The sequence below is a fragment of the Nuphar pumila genome, chromosome 8 (genome assembly GCF_984573655.1).
Source record: "Nuphar pumila chromosome 8, dmNupPumi1.hap1.1, whole genome shotgun sequence".
NCBI lineage: Eukaryota > Viridiplantae > Streptophyta > Magnoliopsida > Nymphaeales > Nymphaeaceae > Nuphar > Nuphar pumila.
Window position 1 is genome coordinate 36058229 of NC_143256.1, and position 8970 is coordinate 36067198.

The window sequence follows — 8970 nt, forward strand, 5'->3', positions numbered from 1 at the left end:
TATCACCATATTTGTTTTTTTCGTAAATCCATCATATATAAGACCCAATGCTCACAAGAATGCCAGAATATAGGAATCAATATCTACAAATCGATAATAAAATATCTTACAAATCGATATAGAAATTCATATTGATAGCTTAGAATCATCACACAAATTGATATTAAGAATAAAAAAATGTCTTAAATCAATATAATATCTTGGACAACAGGTTTCTTCACTTACCTTTTCACTTGACCAAAAGTCTCCCCAGTGATCATCGTTACCCCAACATTGTAGTTCATCTTGAAATCCAATGGCGTATGGCAGTCGGTGGACAAAACTTTGTTGAACGAAACAATGATAATAGTAAGGTTAAAACATGAAGCAACAAGAGTAAATAAAATAAATAAATAAATTGTTACGAGAACCAATATACCATGAAATAAGGGGTGACGATGCATCTAGTATTGGTTGTTGCGCTGCTTTGAATATATATGACAAAATCGTATATAATCTGTTTGTAATAAATATGCATGTGTTAACATACATACCCATGACATAAGTAAATATATAACTGATAGTGGTTTCATACGTACAAAATTACTAATAGTGTTTTCTTCTGCAAATTCATCTTGCATCCAGTTGATGTTATCTTGGAGCTCTTTGTTGAGTTTTCGGATACCTTTTTTTTTTATGTTCCACTGACATTAGCAGAATATTTAATAAACGATATTGCAATTCCTTTATATAGTACAAAATGTAAATCAAATATACACCATAAAAGATACAAATTTTGGAAAAACTCATCACGAGGTTTAGAAAATATACGCCTGATTCGCCATCGCGGGCCGTGTAGCTTTCATCATCTCTTTACTCGCCATCACTAGTCGTGTAGCTATCATCGTCTCCTTCATCGCTATCAATACCCTCTTTGTGACAAAGTAGGTTATATGTTCGACCCATGAACACGTTGTTTATAAAGAAAACATCGGTTCATCTGTTGCTTACTCATGAAGCAAAGCGAAGTGACACTCTGCTGAACTTGTGCGATGTGTCATTCATTTATAAAGGAAACATCATTTCACATACCACTCATTTTAAAAAATCATGCACAAATAAATTGCATTGCACATTAAATTAAAAATGTCATTTCATCTGCCTTTTACAACAAAAAATTATAACTGGTTGCAAGCCAACATTATCAATTTGTGTAAATCACGATACGACATATCGTTCACATAGACAAAGCTCATCAACGCAAATCATGATAGGACAAATCTTTTCCGCTTTATGTCCATGGTTGTACAAATCGTGATAGGACACTTCCTCTATAAGAAACAAATCATGATATGTTATAAAAAGAATTATAGAATTATAGAATACTATGTCATAAAAAAACTATAACTGGTTGCAAACCAATCGATATCAAGCAAATAGCGATAGCACGTATCGTTACAATGAAATCGATTTGTAACTGTTACTTAAATCAATATCAAGTTGTAAATCAATTTGTATTTATGAAGTTACCTCGATTGATAATTTGATATGTATGTATAGTAATTTCAATAAATTTGAATTTAGTTTTGTGGGTTTGAAATCCAAGTTACAAAAAAAAATGACTAAGTGTTCTGCCGACCCTAGTGAAAATCATATTCAAAATTTATTTAAGAAAAAAATAGTATTTCTGAGAAAGAAATTTAGATAAATTAGTATTTGAAAGAATTTCATATGAATTTAAAACTAATTTGGTTTGCATGTAGAGTTATTTAATTTAAACTTGAAATGCAGTTTTCAAAATTTTGAAATCCAAAATATAAAATAAAACCAATTTATAAAATAAGAAAAAAAGGTGGAATGGAAAATTGAATTTAATTACAATCCATAAAATTGTAGAGGTCCATAGCTGGGCCGTCTGATCCTATGTGGTACCTCATATTATAGTTAAGAAAAAAAAGTTAATTTAATGCTTTAAATTGAAAGCTTTTAAAAGTTACTAAAAAGCACATTTTAAGAGCAAGTCAAGACTTGCCAAATATCAAAGGGTAAGACCTCCCAAGGTAGGAGACATCCCATCCGAGATCCTTCTAGGATGGGCTGAGTGTTAAAAAGAAAGGAAGAATAAAATTTATGATAAGGAAAGTGGAATAAGAAAAGAAAGAAAAAAAGCACAAAGAAAAAAACAAATAAATACATGAATTTACGGAAAGGAAAGACCCCATATGGGGGTGTCAATCAACCTATGGGAGTACATATTATATTATAGACATTATACATATTACATAGATTGGTACTGACCTAAGTTTACTAAGTAGAAGAAATTTTTTTTATAAGGCAAATGAAAAAAAACAAAGAATAGGAACCACGAAAAAACTAAAAGAAAGAAAAGTTAGAAGGGATTAGATCAAGGGCTGAGATTTTCCCCAGTCCTCTTGATCTAGTCCCTACACCTTATAAAAAAGGGAGGAGGATCTCAAACCCCCCCCCCCCCCCCCCAATTTTACTCTCTTTGATTTTTTTTCTCTAGTCTCTCTCAATTCTCTTTGTTCTTCCTTCTCTTCTACTTTTTTTGTAATTTCTCTCTTGCACAACCAAGGGGTGAATCTACACACATTTGAGAAGAGGGCTGAGCATCAAATCGTAGCCCCCACACGAAGCAGACGAGCCAATTTGATTGGAAAGATCCAGTTTTTTGGCTAGGAGTATTTTTGGGAAAAAGGTAGGAGGTTCTATGCTCTACACGTAGATCAGAACTCGTAGGCGCAAGTTTATTTTAATTTCTAATTAGATAAACCCTTTACCAAACCTCTTATGCGAGAATTCTGTGTCGGATGCATTAAAATTAGAATAGAGAGCATTTTCTGAAGAAAACCCTTCTTAGAAATTGATTTTGCTAAAATTGGTTCTCTTGAAGCCTATAAATATTGGTTACAACAATTATATGCGTGCATACACTCTGAATCAGAGGTTCACACATGCATATACGTGAGAGAAAAGCTATGATTTAAACCCGATAAAAAATATATATACAAAATGGGCATTGGGTTCGAATACGGGCAAATCAGGCTTAGTCGATTAGCCTGCATTCGAAGTATTAAGATTGTTCAAATAAATAGTTTCCATAAAATTGGAATTTGGTTAGTGAAGAAGGGTTTGATCTGATTTTCCTAGAGGAAAATTAGTTCAATTCCCGAGGAAAATATTTTACTTGAAATAAAAACGTAAAATTTAATGTATGTCGTGTGTTATGAGTTTTTAATAAATAAAAACTATTTTGAAATATAATAGGGTAATATATATTATTTTCTTGTAAAAAATTTAGTTAGATTGCTTGATTTAATGTTCTCATTTATGTTGTATGTTGTATGTTGTTAACTCTATGCTTAAAATTGAGAAAAACACCAAAAATACTTATGAGAAAATAGTATTTAGGAAGATGGAACGATTTTCCTGCCTAACAGCTGTGAAAATGAGATTTGCCTCTAATGGAATATATAAATATCATGTATTAGAACTTTTGACATTATATTGAATGCTTGGTCATTGAAATTTTTTGAAAATATAAATTCGGCTGGCCTATTTTTTTTCACCCAAATGCATATTACCCACTATTTCGTATTTTTGACCTGACACCCAACTGATGAATCATTTGTATCGCTCTCATTGAGAGAAGTTTTTATGAATGATTTATTACATTAAAAAATCTAACAAAATTTTAAACAATCTGTGAAATTTTGAGTTTTGTTCTCAAACTGAGCATTGAACTGTGATAGTCAAAAATGAAAAGTACAAGCATGTATTAAACTGGTTATATCTCCCTAATATGATTTTTTTTTATGAACGGTTTATGGCATAAAAAAGCTGAAGGAATTTTCTACAACTTATCAAAATTTTAGCTCTGTCTGTAGACTGTGCACTTCTCTGTGATAGTTGTAACAATCAAACAAATTTGAGGTTCAACGGATCCCAAACTGGCTAGAGGCTCGGTTAACAATACGTGTGATGTTTCTAAGGTATTCAAGTATACTTTTTTGAATTGTATCATGCTGCATGTATACTGTTAAAATAATTTTTATGCAAGGATTGAGTGTCTAATATGGGGCACGAATTCAATAAAGTGCTCATGCACTAATGGGCCTTTGTTGCCATTTGCTAATGAACTGGACTAAAAGAGTCTGAATTATGATTGAATATAGATGCTTGATTGTTTATGAACACTGATATTAAAATGAATGAAATATATATGATAATGTGAATGTTTGGATGCATTTAGTTGTCAAGATCTTTGCCTAATGATGAATGTATGCTTAATTCAAAAATAAAAGAAAAGAATTATGTAATGATACATAAAATATTCTTTTTTAAGAATGTGCATCCATGTGCCGAGAAGATGCTGAATCCTTAAACCGGATTCATAAGTGCGTGTTGCATGAAATTAATGAATTAAAAATGAAGTTTATCCATGTGACACTAAGATATGATGCTTGTAAGGAGATGGCAAGCAATACTTTTGGCTTTATGGACATTGTGTTTGAGCATGAAAGATTACTCCTCCCCAACCACGAAGATAGAAGAACCCTCTACATTAGACTACAATGTGGAGAATAGAAACTCAAGAATAAAAAATTGATGCATCGAGATGACAGTGTTGGGAGCTCTCTTTCGAATTTTGCAATAGTAAGTTCATGCATTATTAACTATTCATGCATTTTAAAATGTTTACCTGCTTTTGATTGAAAGAACTTTGCTAATGTGAATGATTGGGAAGTTTGTAAGCATTGGATCATGTTTAACTTTAAGGTGTTGTTTATATTAAGCATGTGTAAGTATTGGAAAAATATCTTGCATGTGTGTTTTAATTTATGTGTAATGAATAACGCTTTTCTACTAAAGACTTGTTAAGTCTGACCCTATTATTAAAACAATTTTCAGGTAGCGAATAGAGGACCATTCGATTGTGGAAGGTTGCGGTGGGAACCGAGCCAAATCTTTCTCCTTTTTTTGATAGTATTTTGGATTAACATTCATGATTGTTCAAAGACTCTGCTATTATTTAATTTGAAAGTTTGTAATGGACATTTATTTATTATGGATGTTAAATTTTAAATTTGAAGTTTATTTAAAAATGATATGATAGATCTGTAATACGTCAAAGCTTTTATCCCATTTTAAATTTTAGCTGCAATTTTTAAAACCATTTTAAAAAAATTTACACAATTTTTAGAATAGAAATTTTGGGGTGTTACAACTTTAATAAAGAGAAACAAAGACCTTCTTATTTACACTGTCTTGAAATAAAAATATGTCATGATAATGCATAATTATATCCTGAATAAAGTTGCAAGTTTCTTCACGGTTGTTAACTTTGAAACATGTTGTATGGTTCCATGTTAAACTATTCCATTCCTTGATAAACTATATTATAATTGTACCATGCCTAGATAAATTGATATTAAATTATATCATGCTTTAATGAATTATGACATCTTATATCAAAATGTACCATGCCTTGATGAACTGTGACATCTTATATTAAATTATGCGAAATATAATTAATTCAATGTATCAAATGTGCATGCTTGAATTTTTGTATGCATGTTTTGATTCACGTACGCATGCTTTGAAGTTTAATTTATGAACATATAAATAATATAAAATGTGATGTTATGATGTGATGAGATATCTGACATGATTCAAGTATAAATTGATTGAATGCATTAAAATATACATCATGAATATTTGATTTGATGAATTATGTTATCATTAAATGTGTCCTTAGGGTTTCATGTCCTTATCAACTATGGACCCTGGCAAAAGATCATGATTGAGCATGTTATACAAGTTAGTAAATGACACATTATACTAAGTTACTTTGCAAATGAATGCATTATGTTCTCTTGATTGATATATATCACATATGTGTACCATAATTGAAGTATAACATGGATATCTAATTAAATAGATTATGTTATAATTAATATGATATTTGTTTTAGTTTTATACACTCACCATGTGTTCTGATGTAGACCTACCAAATTTACACGAGTCTGACCCATTTTATGGGCATACAAGTGATTACAAGTTTACCTGTGATACAGATCCATGATGTTGCGATGACATCAACGAGTTAATCATTTTCCTTTTTCAGGCACTGGATTTGAATACATGTTACTATTGTGTTTGTTTTGTAATACTATGTTCTTGTAGAATTAAAGTATTTTAAATGAGACATGTTATGCACTTTTAAACTTAGTATAATTGTTTTTTTATGGAATGTAACATGCCTGAGGTTTTGAACCCAAGTTAAAAAGGTTTTCACTAATGATTTTAAAGACAAAAGCTAAGTTTTAATTTTCATGTGTTTTTCTAAGGGTTAAAAATCTTGAGGCATTACACCCAGGCTGGAGTACCTGTACCATAGACGTTGCAGGTACCTGGGAGGATCGACTAGCTGAGTGTTTCGGTCGTGATCGACATGGGGTCCATGCACAACCTATTGTGGGCACAAACCGCCAAGAGGGACAAGTGTCAAATGATGACCCAATACCCTTCAAGGTGATAGTTGGGAACAACAACAAGTTGCGATGTACTGCCCTCTGCCCCGCCATCTATTTGGAGATTCAAGGGATTATCCTGATCAAAGACATGTACATCCTATCGATAAAGGGCACAATTGCGATGCTTGGGGTTCAGCGGTTGCAATCCTTGGGTTTCGTCTGCTGGAACTTCAAGGACATGACAATGCATGTAACGCCCCAGATTTCCAAAACAAAACTTGGTCAAAATTTCATGAATTTCTTTTTTTTCTTTGCAGCGCGATTTTTACTAGTGAAAATAAACGATAACGAGTCATCAATTTTAGAAAACACAAAGCTAGTCACATGTATGTGTCCAAACACTCATTAACCACCAAAGTATTGCATTTATCAAAACAAGTTGTTTATTATAAACATAACTGCTTGGAAAAGCAATATTTTATGAAACTGGTTTTAGAAATGAAAAGGTTCAACACTGTATCTCTATCGCATCACAAGTTTAGTACATGTATCTCATATAAAATAGTGTCAGAACCATTATTGGTCTGGTAGAAAAGCATTCAAATTCAAAGAAAATATAAATTGTGAAAATACAAGAAACCTCTTAGGGTCACAATTTGAAACAACATTGTTCAAGTCTCTACGACTTAGCGTATAGTACGAAAGCCTCTTCACGACCATGGTTGTAACATCATAGCTAAAGTCTCCATGACTTGGCATATCAGTATCCCACGAATCCAAGCAAGAGCTCCTCGAGCTTAGCTTAGCCGTGCATATACAACTTGGATCATTTGCCCTATCGGTCCAATAGTATACCGTTATCAATACCTTTCACAAGGTTATGCATGAATCATCATAACAACGTACATTCATTCGTTCATTCATTGTTGAACCTATAACTAATGCATTGTTTCGATATTAACCGTTCACCCCCTAGTACTCGAGAGATGCATAAACTTTGTCATCAACACGATATTTTGGGGGTTTATTATGCTACATATTTTATATACCCTAGAGGCCTGATGACCTTATCCATGGTGGGGTAGTCGTCAAAGTTTATACTAGAATAACCCCACGAGGCCGGTTCAGATGCATCCTTCTACTGTAGTAGTAGGGTTCAATCTCTAGATCTTAAGGATAACTAGACCTCCAAACATCCTGAGTGACGGGAGGTCCCCTGAACTCTTTGGTTCATACATAATTCATAGCACTCACGGTTGTACCATCACCATATGCCACAACGAGCATAAGTCATGAAAAGGTTAGGTGGCATAAGCTTTCTCAATAGGACTTTGAATGCCACTTGGGCAATCCAGAGCATTCTGTACCAAGGAAAATATGTACTCCAACCCCATTCAGTATTTTAAAGAATGGATCACCCGTGTGGTCCAGGGACAATAGTTATGTTTTATTCATATGCATGCAAGACCCTGCTCTCGACATCTACAACCTTTACGAGTGCTTCATCCCTTTCGAGTGGAAAACCAACTCTAGCATAACGGTCCTTACGAGTCTTGTTGTATAATAGTGTTTCACAAAGACATGCATAGACAACGATCACTTTGGATCGACTACTCGGCGTATGTAGCTATTCTGAGCACTGGTCTATTTAAGGCACAATGACTACTCTAGCGCGTCAGCCCTTACAAGTATAGTGCCCTTATAGGTGGAGGTGAAATGAGCAATTCAGACAAGGTTTCGACAATAGGAGCATCATCGTGCCAATCAAACTAGCTCAGACAAGTATTTTGCAAGAAATTTTGGCAGCACTTCCTCTGTTTGACAAAGGAAGCGTGATGGTCATTTTTACTACAAAAAGTAATTTGTCAAGATTTTGGCAGCACCTCCTCTGTTTGACGGAGAAACCGCTACACACTTTTTAAGCTCAATGAGCATCTTTCAGAAAATTTGACAGCACCCCTCTCTTTGACGTTTAAAAGTGCTACACGCTTTTAAACTCGATGAACATCTTTTTTCAAAATTCGACAACACTTTCTCTCTTTGACGAAGAGAGTGCTATGCTTAATCGAGGATGGATGCACATCGTCATGCGTACTTTGCATCCACCATGGTTTATTGGAAACCTAGGCCTTAGTTAGGCCATACACAAGTGACTTAGATATTTATGTAAAAGCAGTTTTGCGCAAAGAGTGAAACCTTTTCAATTCATCAAACAAAGTCTTGATCGATTATGAGTATATAAAATCACATTTGACAATAGGAGTTGATCTCTGTTTGTATGCTTACTTATGCGTAGCTATATATAGTATAAGCAGAAGCCTATGCATGATATAACACGACGGCATAAGTAAAAACACATGTAAGGTTTGACTGGTGAAACTGGACTAAATAACTTGCAGAAAGTAAATATGTATATATTGCAAAAAATAGGAGCCTTTGTACCATTCAACACACCGATAATCTCAAATACATAAGCAAATACATATATATTACA